At 42.1% G+C, this 19,921-nt stretch overlaps 1 protein-coding gene across 1 annotated transcript in view; it reads left to right on the top strand.

Moving 5' to 3' along the window:
• Positions 1-19,921, top strand: part of LOC142947745 (unconventional myosin-IXAa-like) — a 125,174-nt gene that overhangs the window by 13,063 nt on the left and 92,190 nt on the right. The gene's annotated exons all lie outside the window — the stretch shown is intronic.

Raw genomic sequence — 19,921 nt, 5'->3', positions numbered from 1 at the left:
TCCGATCTGTGCTGTTTAATTAAATGGGTTTACCTTGAATTTCAGCATATAGGTGCACTAAAATTACTGACTATAGGATGTTTGCTGGCTTTTATCCCACTGTTCATGTCATCCTCTTGTTGTTATGTCTATGTATTGTCTCTTGTCTTTCAATAAATAAAAAATAAAAAAAATCATAATAAATTAAGAAATGCTTTAACGCGCGCGATAAAATAATTGTCGGCGTTAATTAATGAATGCATTAACGCGTTAAATTGCCCAGCACTAGTTTTAATACATATTTAATACATGTATAACATTTTGCAAAATGCCCATCACAATTCCTCAGAAACCCAAGATGTCTGCAAATGTCTTGTTCTGTCTAGCCAACAGTCCAAAACCCTCAAAATATGAAATATAAGATGATTTATAAAACAGAAAAGAATCCTCTCATTAAAGAACATTAAACACAGAGAGTCCTGATATATTTGGCGTTATTTGCAGCGTTGTTTTATCTGCAACGGTTCCTCTAGTTGGAGTCGCATGGATTCGCTCCTTTGGTTTAGGGTGTGTGTGTGTGTGTGTGTGTGTGTGTGTGTGTGTGTGTGTGTGTGTGTGTGCTTGCATTAAACGCAATCTCGTTAGTGCATATATTGGGTTGTGAAAATGAGATGGCAGCCTCCATCGTGGCCTTTTAAGCTGATTTACCGCCCCACTGTGATGCCCCCCCACTTGACAATCACTAGACTTTTTTTTTTTTTTGTTGACGTCATTTTGAAGCATCAGATATTTGTTTTCCTGTTTCAGCGCACATATACTATTTGTTAATTGACTGTTCTTTTTGTTTTTATCGTATTATTTGCATCTGTTCTTGTTGAAGTTCGTTTTGCCCATCTGGGTTTTTTTGTGTTTTTTTTACACACATAAGAAAAATCACTTATTTACATTTCAAATCTATTGGATCCTTGCATCAAATCCCGTATTCATTACCCTTGTGTATATGACTCAGAGACCCGTGCTGATTGCTGAAGGAAATTTAAATCTCCCACCTCTTCAGTTCATCTCCGCCTTGCTGACAGTTGATTAGGTGGTCGAGACAGAGGATTCAGGCGGAGCAGCTGCCGCCAGAGAGAAAACAATCAGAGACTCTCTCTCACTGGCATCTAAGTGGATTTGGTGGCTGGAAAAAGGGAAGGAGGGATGGAGGGGGAGGGGAAACGACGTCTGTGCTACGTGTCTAGATGGACCGTGTGTGTGTGTGTGTGTGTGTGTGTGTGTGATTAGATGTGCCTTTTGTTTTTATGATGCAAGTGTGTGTTGCCAGTTCTGCATAGTGATTCTGTTTTTGCCAGCAATGTGTTGGACACGTGTCGGGTTGTGTGTGTGTGTGTGTGTGCGTGTGTGTGAGAAAGTAAGATGACATTTGAATGATCCATGTGGAGAAAACTGGGTCGTTTCACCAACAAATGAATAAGATACAGATAAGAAATGGTGCATTTTAACAGGAAATTTCAATGTATGATGATAACAAATGTGTGTAATTGACAACATTAAAATTACACTCAGTCACCAGTTTATTAGGTGCTACTTCAGCTAAAACAAATGCAATCCAGTACAACAATAAATCCAACCTTAATGGATATAATGTCAGTTTCTGTTAACGCATGTTGAGAGGGGTTTCTATTGTGTAGCCCCACCGTATTGATATAATAGTGCAGAGGTCGAAGGAGGTTTTCAGATCCTAGAAGATGGATGGCAGCATAGGAAACACTGTCTTGAAGGCCCCACAGTTGAACCAATGACTCTCCTCATTTGAGGACTGTCGCAAAGCATAAAGTATTAAAAACTGGATCCGATGTCTTTGTCTGTTGCTCGTACGCGTCTGTTGTTGATGTGAAGTTTCATCACGTCTTCATCACCGGTTGTTGCTGCAGCACTTTGTGACGCACTCTGTGGCTGGATTCATCTTTTGTTGAAGTGTGTTGAAGGTGGTGAGAGTTTGTGGTCGTACTTTAAAGGAAGCGGAAAGAGCTCAGGTCTCTCTTTGTCACTCAACTGTCGTTTGAAACGGTGAGTAAATCCTCTCAGGTAAACGATAACAGACTACGAGCAAATATCTAAGTTTAAACAGTTATTTGTCTCTTTTCTTGACTTGCTTTGTCTCTCAATTGACCCTTCGCTAAGTCCCGCCCCTCGAAAGCAGACTGGCCAATCATAGCGTGGCATCGGCTCTGCTCCACAGTCTCTCATGTAACCGCTTCAGTCTTTGTTGATTTTCCTGAACACGCATATTATAGACCCTTCTGTCTGCTCTCTGAAATAGCCTTTTCCAAAAATGTAATATTTCTTCAGTGAGTGCAGTTAGTGACAGTGTGGGCTCCATGGTGGCTCTGACAGCTTGACGGAGTAACGGCGAGGGGCGGGGCTTAACGAAGGAGTCAATTCGGTTTAAAAACAGTAGTGTGATGGCAGAGTGGAAGAGGAGTTAACACATTTACATTTGAATATGTTTTCTCTTGCATTCGATCACCTTTGCTGACAGTAGACTTCCTCTTTCTTTAATGCTGCTTGTTCCACATGAGCAAAGCGTGTCAGTTCCCTGAGAAGGCCGTCATGGCGGAGCAGGCTTCCTCTCCATTACCCCATCGCATCAGTGTTTGATTTATTGATGAGCATGGTGTCGTCTTTTCTGCTGCCGGAGCGGATTCACGCACGTGTCTTATGTATTATTCATTTCTGCGTGTGAAAATTCACTGCGAGTGTGTATTTCTATGTGTATGATTTCATGTTAGTGGCGGAGAAGACATGGTGATATATATGATGACGACTGTGTGTGTGTGTGTGTGTGTGTGTGTGTGAGAGACTTCCTTCGGTCCCACCCTGTTTTAAGCGTGCCCTGAGGCTTGTCCTTGCGGGAGATGATGTGTTTGGCCTATTGGCTGCATTCTTGGGACTAAATGGAGTGCACCTAATCCACGTCATTGATATCTCCACAGACACACACACACACACACACATGCTGACATACACACTCGCACAAAGCAAGCGTCTTCCCTCAGGGCCCTCTGAGCAGGAAGCAGACTGGTGGCCAACTGTGCAGACGGACCCTCAGTAAAGCTTTGCTCTTTAAAACGGCATCATGAATGTGACGCGTCTAAATGTTAATCAGAAATAGCTGTTGGCCATGAAGCCTCATTACCGTATTAATAATCTTATTTGGACATCTCTGACATCATCCAGCGGGATTTGGCAAGCGCAGCTGAAGAATTTGACACCACTTTCTTTCTTTTCTTTTTATTTGTCCCTTTCCCTTCACTGCCTCTTCTCTTTGGACACTTTTTTTTTTTTTTTCACCGCCTAGCTGACAGAAAACAGACATTTGGTCTGCAGGCGACATGCAGGTCTTAAAAACATCCTTCGAGTTATTTGGAGGGTCAACTTCAGTCTGGAATCTGAGTCGAGAGCGTGCAGCTGTGAGTTTTCTGTGATATAATCCCTGAGCATTCAGTTCCTCTGTGTGATGGTCATATCTAAACCGTACAGGATTGGGTTTGGAGGGCAGAGAGGGTGACTGTGGAAGGGATAATCATTGGGCCAGGCATCTATAGTTTCAAGAGAAGCAAAGTGAGATGTTTTTGAAGGGTTTCTGTAGCTCAGAGGATGAGAATTTCACCTCAGTTGAGCTTTTTTGTGGGGCTGAGTATTGCTGATATGATACTTGAGTTTCTGTACTGATACCAAAACTCAACAGTTTTTTTCTCAACAGAAACCTTATTTTTCATAAAGCAAAAGAAGCCAGACTTCTAAAATGTTAAAATGTCGGAATGGTAAAAAACAAGCTACAGCCAGCGGCCAGTTAGCTTAGCTTAGCATAAAGTTGGAAGCAGCTAGCTTGGTTCCGTCCAAAGGTAACTAAATCATACTATCAGCACCTCCAAAACTCACTAATTAAAACATTATATCTTATTTAATCCGTACAGACACCAAAGAAGAAGGATGGTTTTTACAGAGGGTTACGTGCCGGACTATTTCTTGAAACCCACATTAAACTTTTTCAGTTCGTATTTAACGGACAGATATGAGCGTGGTATTGATGTTTTCATTAAACTCTCATCAAGGAAGCAAATAATTCTCAACATTTTGAATTGTTCCTTTTAGAAAACGAAGCCAAATTATCAAACGTGATTAAAGGAGCTGCAAAAGATCTCAGCAAAATTATAATAAAAAGAAGGGTTTTCAGGGTATGAATATGAAAAAGCCTTGATGCCAGATTTCAGAAGGTGACAGTTTTTGATATTCAATGTTACGTCATTTCATTTGGTTCCAAAAAGGTTTTGTCACACACTAATCCCATAATCTTCAGAGGACATAATCTGAGGATATTGTGCATTTAAATGCCTCAAACTCATTTAATGCACAAGTGTTGCAATTATCATGCAATTCTTCACATGAATCTTATCTGAGGTGTAAGTGAGTAACTGTAACCAGCGCTGCTGATCTCGTTGAGGTAAGACCTTGATTTATGACCCTATCTGGAGTTGTCTTTGCCAAGGAGCCTTTTGTGTCCCCCTCTTAGCCTCCAGGGTGAGAACTCAACACCGTCTCTGCAGCCATTTCATCCATTTTTCAATGATGAGGCGCAGTGGAGCGTTCAGTGCCAGAGGTCTTCGCTCAATAACATAATCAGTTGACCTCGAAGAGAAGATGAGAATCTCTATCAGCTCCACATTCGGCTGCTACCTCTATTCCTGCTGTTGCCCTAAAACTGTAGTTGTTCAGGACATACTGGTTATAGAATTAACTCCCAAGTATCAGGGACGGGTCAATTTCACCTTTTCACTTTTTTTCTTTTGTCGTGTTTTGTTCCAGAGAGAATTGTTTACTTGTCAAACAGCTTTTCTGTTCATGAAAGTAAATTGTGACATTTTGGTCGCCTAAAAATGCCTTGTTCAGCATCTTGTGTCACTTCTGGTTGCAAAATTCAAGGCCAAGGCCAAATTGCCAAACTCAAGGCTTCAAAACCAAAGTCCACAGACTAACTGGTGACGTCACGGTGACTACGTCCACTTCCTATTGACCGTGCACTATTGTGTTGGAGAGTGAGGCCCAGATTTTGTCGATGGTAGTTATGGATAGTCGAGCCGAGCTCTGAGAAACAACATTCACTCAATCCATGTTAGCATGATGTGCACAACAAGGTAAAATAAGTGGTTTACCTGGATGATGCAGTCATTTCCATCTAACATCTCACTGCTTGTACAATTACTCCCTGGGATATTCAAAACAGATCCGTTGACCAAATGTGCTCATATGTTGTTGTGTATTCCTGTTTTATTGTAGAATAGCGCCAACTAAGCACCTTACATTTCCTGTAGCTGCTTCACAATAAAAGCCTCCTGCTTGCTCGCCAGTGTTTTTGATGGCTATTCTGATTCTGAAACCTTTTTGTAAACTTTGGTCTTTCAGCGTGCTGATTATATCCTGTACTGTGCATTTCATGGCCTTGTTGTCTTTGACATCTTAAATAAAGTCTCAGTTTGTGTTTCTCCTCAAAGTCTCATTTGGAGGTGGCCCGTGAGCCGTAATGAAGGGTTGAACCAGTCTCGCAGCCTGCAGAGCACCGTCATTACCTGGCGTTGCACCGCAGCCTCAGTGCTCAGATCTGCACTTGACAGTTGTCTCTTCTGCTTGTCCCCCCCCCACACCCCCCTCCCCCATCTGTCTGACCTGCTCAGAGCACTGCAGTGGCAGAGACAACAATGCAGCTTGTCAGGGAGGCTTGTGGGTAATTTAGGCCGTCCTGCAGGTTCAGACTCTCAGGTTTCTCACGATTAAAATGTCCAGTGCTCAGGCAGATCAGAAACAGTGAATTATCAGAAGAGTGCTTGCAAATTTTTTGCTGGTCTGCATATTCAAAGTGATTGTCACAGGAAATGATTCATGGGGTTCATGGGGAGAGGGCAAAAACAATGCAGAGATCTCTGTGGCTTAAAAAGTCTAAGGTGGAAGTGAAAGCAACCACAGTGCCGCGTTTTCCCCTTCGCCTCTTATCGTGTCATGTTTCACCAGAACGAAAAGAGGACCTTGAAGCATCTTCCTCTTTCCCTAATTAGAGACTCATTTCCTTTTGGATTTCAGGGTAAGAGGGAGGTGCGCTGATGCAGCCGAATGAAAACTGAGAAGTAAGATAAACTTCTACTATAGAGAGAGAGAGAGAGTACGGTAGAAAAGCCCTCACATTGTTATTGTGTCTCCAGACTGGTTGAATTTGCTGAAACACAAGGTGTGGCACACACAATAGGTGGGGGTGAGACAAACAATACAGGCTTTTCCTCCAGAAAACAAATGAAAATGTCAAACGGCATTACTTGGAAACGGTGGTACCATTTAACCAGCTACAGATAGCAGTTTCCCCGAGTGAAACGCCTCATTTCCTTCACAACGTCACCTTGTGTGGCTGAGAGGTCTTCCACCTCAGAGTGAAGTGTTTAGAAGAGCTCAGACATTGTATTTTTGTTCAGTGATCTCAGATGAAGCTTATAGTCCTTCAGTGAATGCGTTGGACATCCAAGAATATTTGGACTATATGTGAACTTTTAAGTAAGATGTGTTGTTCTCTTTTAGGGAAAAATATTAATTCCAGCCCTCATCAAATGAGATTTGTATGAACACATTTTATACCCAACTTCTTTCGTAAAAATGCTCTTTAAATGACTTAAACTGTATTTGGTGTTACACTGAAATGGACCTTAAAGACCTTCGTCTTTGCTCTTCCTCCGTCCGTCCTTGCTGACCACGGAGAACATAACGGCTCCACTTCCCGTCACTTGAGTGACGCCACTACTTAACAACCATGTTGCCAAGGTTGGTCTCTTGTGACTCACTGTGACCGGAGTCAACCCCCGGAGCCTCTTGCCTTCTACATCTGTTGTTTCCTTCCCTTATAGAATACTGCAGGCTGCTCTTGAACGCATCGTTTTTTTGGCTCAAGGAGATGTGTGTCGCACCTCCCCAGAGCCTTTACTGATGAAAGTTGTGCGATCATTAGTGGCTTTAGTGAAGCCCACCTTAGCTTTAGGCTAAGGAAAGGTTGTGGTTATGGCAAATAAACGTGAAGCTATGGTGAGGGTGAGACAACTCAAACACGTAATTAATGTTCGGGAAGGATTGTAACCGTTAATTGTTGGTCTGCAAAGGGGCATGAACTCCGGCCTCCTGTATGAAGCTTGTATGCTGTTATGAGCCCATCCACCTCCCTCCACCTCCCTGACCTCCACACACTTACTTTTTGGCTCGCTACATAAAGACACACTACTTTCTGGACCGTCTTGTGCTTTCTTAAGATCTAAAAAATGATCAAAGACGATAAAAGCCAGAGAAAGACGGTGAGGAAAAGGAGGCTTGTGCTCCAACAGACAGCATGTCATTTTAGATTCTTGTACATCTGCAGAAAGTTTGAGACCCGCTGTCAAAGGCAGAGTCCAAAATGTGGGCGCAAAAATGCAATTCGACATCCCATCTGCTGATTGTCAAATATCATCCCTTGTTTAAAAGACATGCCACTGGTGATTCTTGTGGCACCCTGGTTTTGTTTGTCTTTGCCTTTTTCTGGCTGTGCGGTGACCAGTGTCGTGTTCCAGGCCACTCGCGCTGCAGACCTCTTCATCTCAAAAGCCATTTGGCTCCGTCCGCAAGGACTGCAACTGCTTTTATGTATTTTTACACACACTCGCAACCAAACAAATGCACGCATTAGGCTGCTGATCTGTTTTGTCCGTCCACAATCAAGGCGTGGCAGCCTGTTGACGTGAACCTAAAGTGACAGGCCTGCAGAGAGAAGCTGGTCAACTGTTTCGGAGTAAACAATCGCTTTAAGTGTCACGCTGCTTTGTACATGACTTTGTGTCTGAAAAAGCTGCAAAACTGCATTCAGTGAACGTCACGAAAGCCTGTATTTTTAGGTGCCAAGTTTTGCATCTGCATCAAAAAGGGTAATCTCCTGTTATCCTTAGATACACGTGCACGCATCCTGCCGGTCATGACATGTTTGGTTCTTCCTGGTCCAGCGCTGTGAGGGCCATTATTAGGGCCAGACTTGCTTTGCGTAGATCTTTTCCAAAAACGCCACGGCCCCGCCAGTCATTACAGAGCGGAAATTATGCATGAGTCAGACTGTCAGTCCGCAAGCATTACTCAGCCTGAGCCCCTTTGGGTATGATTGGATAGAAAAAAACAACAGGTTTAATTCAGAGTTAAAAGAGGATTGCATCCTTTTGTGGGCGTTTAATTGGTCCTGACATTTCACATCTCAGACCTTTTTATGGACAGTCATCATAATAAGGGTAGCTCAGAGTGAGTAATGCAGTAAGCTTTGTTTTACTGTACGTTTAGAATTATTTCCCATCTTTATATTTACTCTCAATTTGATGAAAATGTAAAACATTGATGTTAAACAATTTGGCCTAACCTGCTCCATCCTCTTGACATTTAGAGCTCTGCTGTTTGAAATTAAAATCAGAGTTTATCTCTGCATTGATTATTTGAAAATGAAAAATGTGGACATGTAATGCACGAAACAGAGAGGCAGATATTGATCTTTGTCCTGCAGGCACAAATCCCAGCATAGAGCTGCGGGACCGACGGGAAACCGAGGTGGGAACCAGAGGATCAATGAGGATGATGGAGCCATTAGTGACACCGTGACCCTGTCGATGTTTGATTGGTTTTGGTAGCATTGTTTGGAAAGTAGGACTGTTGACGTTGGGTACCTGTGCGGCGGTTACAGGGAGAGCTGATGGTACCTCTGTGGTCATTCTGTTGACATTTCAGACCTAGGTTTCCTCACCCGTGTTGATACGGACCTGTGCTTCTTTAAGTGTGTCCGTTGATCCTGCCCGCCTTCTCAAATTCTACTCTTTCATTTTCCACAGCTCTGTGGTGTCCAGTAGTTATTCAGCAATAGCCCCTCAGGATAAAGTTCAGCTGACCGCGCCTTTAGAGCCAAATCTGCGGGCAAATCATCTCTTATTCTGGAGTGCAAGTCCCGGGCAAAGCTGCTTTAAAGCAAACACACTCGGGGGTGTTTCCGTTGGCCTCGCTCAGGTTGTGGGAGAGAAATGTAGGCCACACTTGTCCTCTGCTCAGACTCGCATGCACTTTCATTCTGCACAGTAACAGCAAGAGAAGGGCTCGAGTTTTTGCTGTAATTGACATGAAAACTTGTTAGAGATGCTCCGATTGCAATTTTCTGCCAATTCGTATTGTTGCCGATTCCGTCCAATGATTTTGGGAATGATTTACAATATAATAAATGTCTGATTAAGTTAGGCATTCCAAATGTTTTTAAGGTTGTTCCTCCACTGATTAATTTGGACTTGCAGTTGTGACAAATTGCAAAGTTTATGTCTTCTTCACTCACGCTGAAGAACTTCCACATCAAAGACATGTTCGACATCTCTAAACTTGGTAAAAGTTTCACATTTTGCTTAAAATGTTGAAACTAAATCTGTTTTATCGATTGCAATATTCATTGTTGCACAAAATTTGGCAAAATTAAGGATGTTGCCCATGTTTTTGACCAAAATGTTCAAGGTTATTATTTTACATTTCCACACTTGTGGTTGCAGTCCGACAACAACTCTTGGTTGCATTGCCATGAAAGTTCATATCTCTGGTTTATGACTAGATTCCTGTCAAACTAATGACATTCTCATCAGCCTCAGCTGTACTTTGTGTTCATTGCTAATTAGCATATGTTAGCATGCTAAGCTAAGATGGCGGTAAACATTCTACGTGCTGTACATTGCATGTTAGCATGCTGACATTAGCATTGAGCTCAAAGCTCACAGAGCTGCTAGCATGGCTGTAGTCCTGTTAGAAACTGTCAGACAAGTCTTTGAATAAATATCTCTGAGAGGAAACTAATTCAGAATGAACATTTGTTCTCTGTGTAGTAACTGCTGCTACGATATGATTCAACAAATCAGCAAACACTGCCGAAGCACAAACTCGACTGCACACAAAACCCCTCTTTCAGCTGCTCTACTCTTCCTGTTTAAAAAGACTCGTGTGTGATCTCTCAATCCTTTGAAAATTACATCATTGTTTTTATACATAATTTGTTCATGCTTTAACCAACCAGCTCGTTTAAACACTCAAACACATCATGCATCAACCATGTTTGGTCTGAAACCGACATGTTAACGCTCGAGTAGTCACGTTAGGTAACACAATGCACATAGAAGCAAACCACCCAGACCGTCTGTCTCTCTCAGGCTCACTTCCTGTTGGTCATGTTCAGGCTAAACCTCAGGCAGAAGGCCTGCGGGACACGCCCCACCCCCCCCACCCTCCAGACGAGGTCGGCATTTTCTCCCTGCACACAGGCTCGGATCGATAACCACTCGCTGTTCATCACTTATAGAGTCATCTGTGTCCCCCGGGGGTTGGTTAGCTGCATCCTGAGGAAGAATAGAAGGCAAAGAGCCAGATAGAACTCACTCTGTTGTGTGTGCAGTGCAGTTTACTCACATTTATGAGATGATGTAAAAATGTACGATACAAAAATCATTCTAAGATTAAATTCACATGAATTTTAAAGGGGACATATCATGCTCATATTCATGTTGATACTTGTCTTTTGGGTTTCTACTAGAAAATGTTTACATGCTTTAATTATCAAAACACACATTATTCTTCTCATACTGTCTGTCTAAACATACCTGTATTCACCCTCTGTCTGTAACGCTCCGTTTTAGCGCCTGTCTCTTTAAAAAAAAAAAAGACCTGTCTGCTCTGATTGGCTTGTGAGAAAGAATATGCTGCATCTTTGCAAAGAATGCATATTCTAATGAGCCTGAATGTGACATAGGAAGGGGAGCCAAATCTGAGTGGCTTGTTGAATCACATGATTTCTGATCCAAGCAGACCACAACAACTGACTGGGTTGTCTTATTTATCAGTTTGTTGGTTGGTAGGAACTCCAGATACCCAAATGTATGTGCACAAGCACTGAAAAAGCAAGTTTTTAATATTATTTGGAAAATATCATGGTTGTGGCACATATGGGGGGGCGGTGACAAAAGCCTGAGAAAGACGGCCAGATAGGACAAGTTCTCAATATATGTCATTTGAGAGGTCTCAAATGATGAAAACTATTCAAAATAAAATATATTTAATCAGGAAAAGAGCAAAAAAAATGTGCTAAAAGATATTTTGTTTTGAAATGAGCCAAATGTTACTTGCCCCTCTTTTATGGCCCACAAATGTTTTAGCTCCGTCTTAATTGTTGCCATCAAGGATCTAGTGTTTGCGGCTTCATTCTGCTGTCCTTAAAAGGCCAACAAACACTATTAATGCTGCTTTAACTACTGCTGGCTCTGCTGCTCGTTACGTCGCATAAAAAGAAGGATTTAAAATAGAAAGGAAGACGGAAAACAGAGATTTGGGAAAAACCCACAAAACAAAGACCCTCCCCATTCTGATCCTCGACTGAAGACAGCGCCACAATGACGCAGCATACTACACCGAAAACACAACAATATCACATAGGAAGATACAAGATGCACATGCTACTAAGTGATTACAATCAGCTCAGATGCTCAGATGATGTCTGATTGTAGTGAGGGTTTTTGTAGGGGGGGGGCTTTAATCAATACAGCTCCCCACTGTTGCAGCCTTTTTCTGACATTGATGCCCATTAGTGTGTGTGTGTGTGCCAGGAGTAGAGTGGAGCAGGTCGAGGTGATGTCATCTCCCATTGGGGAGTGTAATAGTGCAGAGGATGGGGAAGTGGCTCTGCATCATGCCTTTAACACACACACACACACACACACACACAGTATTGACCTTCTGAGGGGACCAGTGTAGGGTGTGTACCCACATGACGGCATGTAAAGACATAAATAAGCCATTTAAGCAATAGTTCACGATAATAGGCCCTTTTGGCCGCTCTGCACATACCGAGCCGGTTGCAATAGAACCTTGTTTGTGATGTAACGTACAGCTAGCAAATTAGATTTGGATCACAGGCTAGCGTTACATTGATTTCATTATTTGCCTTTTTATCTATATTTGTACGTTGAACCACTGAGAAACTGTCCAGCGTCAGTACTTTGATAGCTGCACGTACCCGGCGTGCCGTTGATTGTTAGGTAGAGGTGTGTTGCTCGAGGGTGATGCTCTACTTTCCCCAAGTTTCGGTTGCCAATAGCTCTGGAGAAAGTTTTCACACTTGTCGCCACTTATAGCCACAGACACGCAGCTTACTTTGTTACTTTTATCTGTCACGGTGATCCTCTCATGACCCTTTCGCTAAGGAACCATTATAACGCATTCAGACATGGAGCGATGCTGAAAGTGCAAAGGAATTGGACATCATAGCGGTGGTTTGTGGTTATTATATCACAAATATGAACAGATCAGATTGGTGATTTGAGCCACGCGTTTTAACTGTAGTTAAACCTGAACCTCATCACTGTCATTCACACACACACACACACACACACACACACACACACACACACACACACACACACACACACGCTTCATTGAATGACTCTACACTCTGTCTCAGTGCGCACGAGTTTCAGGCAGATGTTTGTGTGTGTGTGTGTGTGTGTGTGTGGGCTCAGTTCCTGTGAGCTCTGCTGGAATTCAGGAATTCACACACACACACACACACACACACACAAGGCATTTATTATTTGGCTTTTTTTTTTTTTTTTTACTTTAACTTTCCAGGGAAAGTTGCCTGAACACATTCTCTGTTTTCCAGTAACGCTCTGTGTCACATTCACACTTACAGTAGTGAATGCTGCAGTGGAAGCTCAGTCTGAAGGGCTCAGTGTGCCTCAAACGAAGCAGGTCGTCCGACCACGTCTGAAGGTTTCAGAGGGAAATAAAGCCTTCATAGAGCCATAGCGAGGGGCTGGACGGAGATAACGGCTCACACGTACGGACAATCCCTCTTCAAAGACGATGACGAAGCACTCCGTTGTACACCTGAGAGGTATCGGATGTAATTCTTTTGAAGAAGCGAAAAATGAATCCTGCATGCTTTCTGGACTCCACATACCTGGCCCGGATTGTCAGTTTCAGAAAGTTACAAGTTTCTGAAACGTCCAAGACATCAAAAAGGTTTTAGAGGGGCGTGTTTGACGATCCGACAAGCGCTTCGTTTAAAGAACACTGAGGCTCTTTGGCAGCTCTGCTGGAACAGTTTTGGGGGATTTTGTATGTTGCTAAAGGGCACATCAACTGTAGATACTGAAGGTTACAGATTTACAGATTTGTGTGGAAAAACACTTCAGGAAAAATCAACCAACTGATTTGAGCTTGATAAGAATGAATGTTTGGTATTAAAAAGAAAGAGTTTCATGAGAAGAAGTCAGAGAACTTTCTACACCTACTGTACAGATACGGCTACTTTTATTGTTGCTTTTTAATGAGAAGATTCAGGAATATGTCAGTTTTTGATTATAAATAAAGCAAGAAACACACATTTTGTACACAAAAACAAAACCAATGACACAACATTCCAGGTGACTTCTTGTCATCCAGCTGCATGCAAATCACACACACACACCTTTCTTAGTTTTGAACTCAGGGACCATTGGTGTGGCGTTCGTCTGAGCCGGCGCTGTGTGTGTGTGTGTGTGTGTGTGTGTGTGTGTGTGTGTGTGTGTGTGTGTGTGTGTGTGTGTGTGTGTGTGTGTGTGTGTGTGTGTGTGTGTGTGTGTGTGTGTGTGTGTGTGTGTGTGTGTGTGTGTGTGTGTGTGTGTGTGTGTGTGGAGTAAGCTTCAGGACCTACTGTAGATCATCAGCAGCCACTAGTGAGGAGTAAACCCACAGGGAGTTTGAAATATGCCTGAAATCTTTTAATGATCTTCTCTGATGAGTGATCAGGGGTGGGAGCTGTGTGTGTGTGTGTGTGGAGAGGAATAACTGTGTGTGAGTCACAGTTCAAATGAACCTAATAGTAACTTCTCTACTAATGCAATCATCTTTAGTGTAATGAGTACAGAAAAAAAAAAGCCTCAGTTTTTTTGGGGACCAGGAAGAAAACACACCTTCCGTGTTCAGAGATTAAAAGTGAGGTGAACTTGTGTGTGTGAGCGCTGTGGAGGAATGCTGAGGTTTGGTGTTTATTGCTATTATACTGGTGAGAAGCGACTGTGGGAGAGGAGGGGGTGTTACTGTTTGCCAGCCAGACTCTTGGAGACCTGCAGGACGAGTTGAGCTTCTCATCTGTGTTTAATGTCTTGGGTGCGTGCCTGTCCCTGGCAGCTTTCTCCTTCATAAGATCCTAAAGATTCCCTGTCTCCTCTAATGCAGTCGTAACAGAGGCCGAGTAATTTACTGCATGTTTGCAGTTTTATTTTTTTTTCTTTCTGTGCCAAAGAACGATCCAGAGATGTAGGAGTTTTAAAATAAGATGAGAAACACACCTCTTCATCTCAGCGGGTTGAGAGACAAAAGTGTCTGTCAGTGGACATGGAGAGATGTTCATGACTCACAAAATGCAAGTCTGAAGTCTTAAAGCCCCTTTTATTACCAAAGATTTACAGGAACTACTAAGTCACATAAACGAGAGTAAGAGAACACAAGTTGTAAGTTGGCTGGCCCGACTGTTCCTTGAACAAATACAGAAAACACATAAACCCCCTTCATAATATTCTAATGCAGCAACTAATGGACGTGTGCAACCATAATGTAGACTTGCAGGCTTCATGGAAGAGACGGCAATACTGCTTGAAGTTTTGGTGGACAATTAATTCATTACTTTTCACAGCCTCCAAAGCAACAAAAGCATATTTACAGTGCAAGTTATTCAACTCATTTGGTCGTGATCATCAAATTAATCTGCAATTATTGTTGAGGCAGACTGAAGTAGGAGGAGACAGAGGGTCAACTGTCAAATGTAAAACTTTTCCTGCAGCTTCTGAAATGTGCAGATTTTATGATACTTTGTCGTATATGAAAGTAAACTGAATATTTTTGAGTTTTGGACAAAAAATAAAAGACACAAAGACGGGAAACATTGATTTTGATTGAGGCATTTTTCTTTTGTCATTTTCTGACATTTAAGACAACAATCAATCCTTAAAGGGACAGTGTGTAGGATTTGGTGGCATTAAAGTGTGTGGTTGCAGATTGCAACCTACTGAACACCCCTCCGTTTACAAAACTGCGGTAATGTGAGCCGCCGAATGCAAGGCCATGGTAACGCCGTCCGCATCCATCACCATAATAACACTACTAAAGGAGCAACAAAAGTCAGACGGCGGCTGGCGGTACCACGGTTTTGCACTCGGCCAAGACAGCGTTAGTGCAATTTCACAAGCATGTTGGAGAACTATGGTGGCCTTCAGGCAAAAGGCTCTCTGTAGAGCGAGCGTTTGGTTTGTCCGTTCTGGGCTGCCGTAGAAACATGGCGGTGCAACATGGTGGACTCCGTGAAGAGGACCCGCTCCCTGTGGATATGAACGGCTCATTCTAAGCTAACGAAAACACAACGATTCTTAGTTTCAGGCGATTGAACATTAAATTCCATTTCTGCTTATGGATCCCCTGAAATGCTACATGCTGGCCCTTTAAATAATAAAAATAATCATCAGTTGCAGCCCTCCTACTCCTTCCTGTCTCTTCTTTGCTCTTTCTCCATCTAAACTACCATTCCTCCTCTCCTCACTGAACCCCTCTCCTTCCTCCGTCGGACTCTTTCTCTTGAAATATTAACGCCTCCTTTTAAAGGAGCTCTGTTTTCCAACACTAGCACCCGAGTGATGGCTGTGAATGGCCGTGACCCGGCGCTGAACCTGTCCTCCAGTGTAAACGACAGGCTCGCTGTCATTGAGACGTCCTCTACTCTTTCAATCTCTCTTCAATTCAAAGCAGCAGCTCATTCCTCCACGTCGTCAGCTCACGGCTTTATCTCAACACGCTGTCAGCGCTTCAGATTGGACCGTGTCAAAAACAAGACGTTTAGCCTCCTTCACTTCACCACCTCTCTTTTGTTTGTCCTCTTTCTTCTCATCTCGTCTCCTCCCTTCCTCACTGTGCCTGGCTGATTTCTATCACTTTCCATCTTCATCCATCATCATCAAAACTCCGTCGCTGTAAATGCTGAACATACAGTATTAAGGTTGCGTCTCTCCGTTGTTCTTTGTGTCTAACAGCCACTGAATGACCTCACACATGCAGCTGTTCAAGGAAATGCCAGAAAAAGTTACTTCAACCCCCCCCAAAATAAAGAAATTTGCCGCCCAACTTCGTAGCTCAGAGCCCCAGCTGTACCTGGGCTCCTCACTCTGGCCTTTGACCCATCCGTCATTTCCAACCCCGTTAGCCTTCCAGCTGATGTTTTGCTGCGGTCCAGCTCGCTGGTTCATAACCTCTCAGCCGACAGTTGAGTGATTTTCTGCTCCGCTACAGTCGAGGTTTGAGTTGAGTCTCAAATTAACTCGGTCATCCTTGCTTCTGAGGCAACAAGGAGGGCAAGGGAATAATTAAACTTGCTGTATATCCGTTTTGGGGGAGAGAAAAAAAACGTCATTACCCGAAGTAGGGATTTGGATTGCCCTCCTATTCTTTAAACTGGTAATCCGCAATATCCTTTTATTTTGGTAACATCTGGGGTGTTTATGAATGGTATTTCCCAGAGATCATTGGTGTATCGGAGGGATTACTGTACTGTAATGTATTTTTTCTAGTGCTGGGCAACGATTAAAATATTTAATCGCGATTAATCGCATGGATTTTTTGCGATTAATCGCATTGTTATGGCAAAGTTCAATAATGAATTCAAAAGTAGTGTATTGCGCACTTTTATTTTAAAAGTACTGCTATATGAACAAAAGTGCAATAACATTTGGTTCACGAGATGCAGGTAGCATGTTTTATACTTAATGTGAATATAATTCATACTTTGTTGGCATCTTATTCTGAAAACCGGATGTTCGTCTGAAGAAACCGGATGTTGTCTCACGTTAATCTTTCCGCTAACTTTCAAAGTCCTTCCCTCGCTCCCGATCTGTGCTGTTTAAATGCGTTTACTGTGAATTTCAGCATATAGGTGCACTAAAATTACTGACTATAGGATGTTTGCTGGCTTTTATCCCACTGTTCTTGTCATCCTCTTGTTGTTATGTCTATGTATTGTCTCTTGTCTTTCAATAAATAAATAAAAAATAATAATAAAAAAAAAGAATTATAATAAATTAAAAAAATGCGTTAACGCGCGATAAAATAATTGTCGGTGTTAATTAATGAATGCGTTAACGCGAAATTAACTCGTTAACTTGCCCAGCACAAATTTTTTCTTTTAGTTTTATGTTGATAAAATAACCGTCTGTCTAAAATAGATTGTTGCAAACAAAAACCTTGTAGACACCAGCTGTTGAGAAAGTCTCTTGTTTTATATCTTGTTATTATATTTTTTTATCAGGACGATAAAAAAAAAAAAAAATAATAGTAATAATTGCATAATCATATTGCGTTAGTGGTGAATCTCTCGTGTTTTGTTTGTACAGAATTGTAAGTTTCCTGCTGGTTCGTACATTTAAATACTGAAATTCTAAGTTAGTCTGCACAACTTTGTTGATACAAGCTCAGTTTTCAGGAAAATTTGCTTAGACCAACTGTGATTAATATTGTTTTATACATGATATTTTGAACATTTCATTCCCTGGGTTAAAGTAATATATATTAATCTTTAGGTATTTGATAGTTTCTGTTCCGGTGTGAGGAAATATATGCAGTTGTTACTTAAAACTCAATGAAACTCACACACGCTACTGACGTACACACTGAACTCTCTCTCATGCTGCTCTAGCTTTCCCCCCTAGCGGCTAACGTTTTAGTGGTGACACAAGGACATGGCGACTACAGTCACAAGTCAATTGGCAATTTACATTTGTTTATTTGTTTGCTATTCAATCAATCCAGTGTATACATTACCTCACATGCTGCTGTGCAGATTTTGATCTGCAGTCTGGGAACTTCGGAGTAACATTTACCCGAGTAGCTTTGCTTCAGAGTTGTTTCGTTCATTTGTTGTGTTCTTGTTTTGTACAAGCACCAGAAATGCTCATAAGGGACCCCCAGCAGACAGCATGAAAGGACCGTGAACACTGACTGTAGTTACGTTTCTGCATAACAGACTTGACACTGCGACCTGTTATCCGTTTGAACAGCTCGTTAGTGTCTCAACAAGTGACTGCATCAGTCGCGGGGGACGTTGTTTTGGATCTTGTGTACTTTTTCTCTCTCTGTCGTCTCTGCCTCTGCTCCGTCTTTCATCTATCACAGTTCACCTCTTTGTTTCTTACAGACGCCCAGCTGGTTATTTCCTCTCTCTCTCTCTCTGTCTCTGTCTCTCTGTCTCTCTCTCCCTCTCTCTCTCTGTCTGGTGGTGGCGGGCTGCTGCAGACTGCTGTAGGTGGTCAGGATCCCTCCAGACAGCAGGAGGGAGAGGAGGGTCTGTCTGGGGCACTCAAAGGACGACTGGCTGGCTCATCCTCTCCCTTCTCTCTCTCTTCTCCTCTATCTGTCTAGTCCATGCACTTAGCTGAGGCAGCCATTAAAGTAAATTAAAAGTCATCCGGCAAGAGCTATTTAAAAAATGTGAGCAGGAGTCAGAGCGTAAGAGGACAATGGTACATGTTTTAATCGAAATAATAACCTCACTTTAGCGTAACAGAAACAGCGTGAGGGGGATGAAGCTCAGATAGAAAACCTGAAAGAAAAAAATAGGAAGAGATGATGAAGAGCAGGGATCAGTAAAGCTTTCACAGCGGTGATCTTTGTTTCACCCGCGTTTGAATTGAGTTCTTGTCTCGACATTTTGGGATAGACCTTTATCGATTCATATTCATCGTCTGGTTATTGTCTCTCCGAATGCATTTTCTGCATTTAGTTATGATGCAGTAGAACAGAACAGGATCTGACTGACAATATGAAAAACAACAGACTAATGTCAGAGTCATGGTTTCCTAATGAAATTACTCTCAACAACTAATAAACATAATTGAGTAAAGAAAACAGGGATTATTCCCTGTCCTTTCATATATATTAATATATAATTGTGTGTATTAGTTTTGACACAAAATTCTCTCTAATTATTTAGTTTGAGACCAAATTAAATTTGCTGAATTTTAAAGAATGTCATCCAAAAATGTGATTATATGTACTTTAAATTAGGAAATTTGACCTACTAATCAAAATGATGTTTGGAAAGCTTAATGCTGCAAAGACTCATCTAAATATTAAGGGTGTTAAATAGTTACTTTAGTTTAATTTCAGTCTGGTTTAGCGGTATTTTAATATTATCGTTTAAAGTAAAAGCAACTGACTTTTCTTACAGTTCAGAGAGATTAACATCAAACATCAGCGTGATAGAAACATTGCTACACACAGAATACCAGTATCATGTTGTTCGTTTGATCTCATAATCATCAACTTATTTAACAGTAATTTACAGTTTATCTTTTTTTCACATGTCACATTTGAGCCTTTGTAGTCTGTGAAACTGGAAGGTGTGTGTGTGTGTGTGAGAGAGAGAGAGAGAGAGAGAGTGGAGTGCTGTGTTCACTATCAACAGGGAAGTGGTGAATTAAACCATTGTGCTCTCATTACAGCCACTTTTGTGTGGAAGGTGGCAGCTGTTAATCTTGGCTAGAGCCCTTGGATTATCACATGAGCACACACACACACACACACACACACACACACACACAGGGTTTGTGGCTCTGATAAACTGGCGGGTATTCCTTTAAATTCATGAGGCAGCTACTGTTCCTCATTGTTTTGAATAGCTATCGGTTCTCATCTCCCTCTTTGACTCGGTCTCATGCTGCTCTTTTGTGGCGTTCGTGATAGTAGACCCCTTTACGATCCAAAACAGAAAGCCTATTGAGTCGCCCAACTCTGTCATGGGACGGAT

This window comes from Anarhichas minor, unplaced genomic scaffold (genome assembly GCF_050575085.1).
Source record: "Anarhichas minor isolate MPS153535 unplaced genomic scaffold, ASM5057508v1 ptg000011l, whole genome shotgun sequence".
In the NCBI taxonomy this organism is placed as follows: domain Eukaryota; kingdom Metazoa; phylum Chordata; class Actinopteri; order Perciformes; family Anarhichadidae; genus Anarhichas; species Anarhichas minor.
Note: the sequence above shows the minus strand (reverse complement) of the source record. Positions and strands in the feature narration are given on the sequence as shown.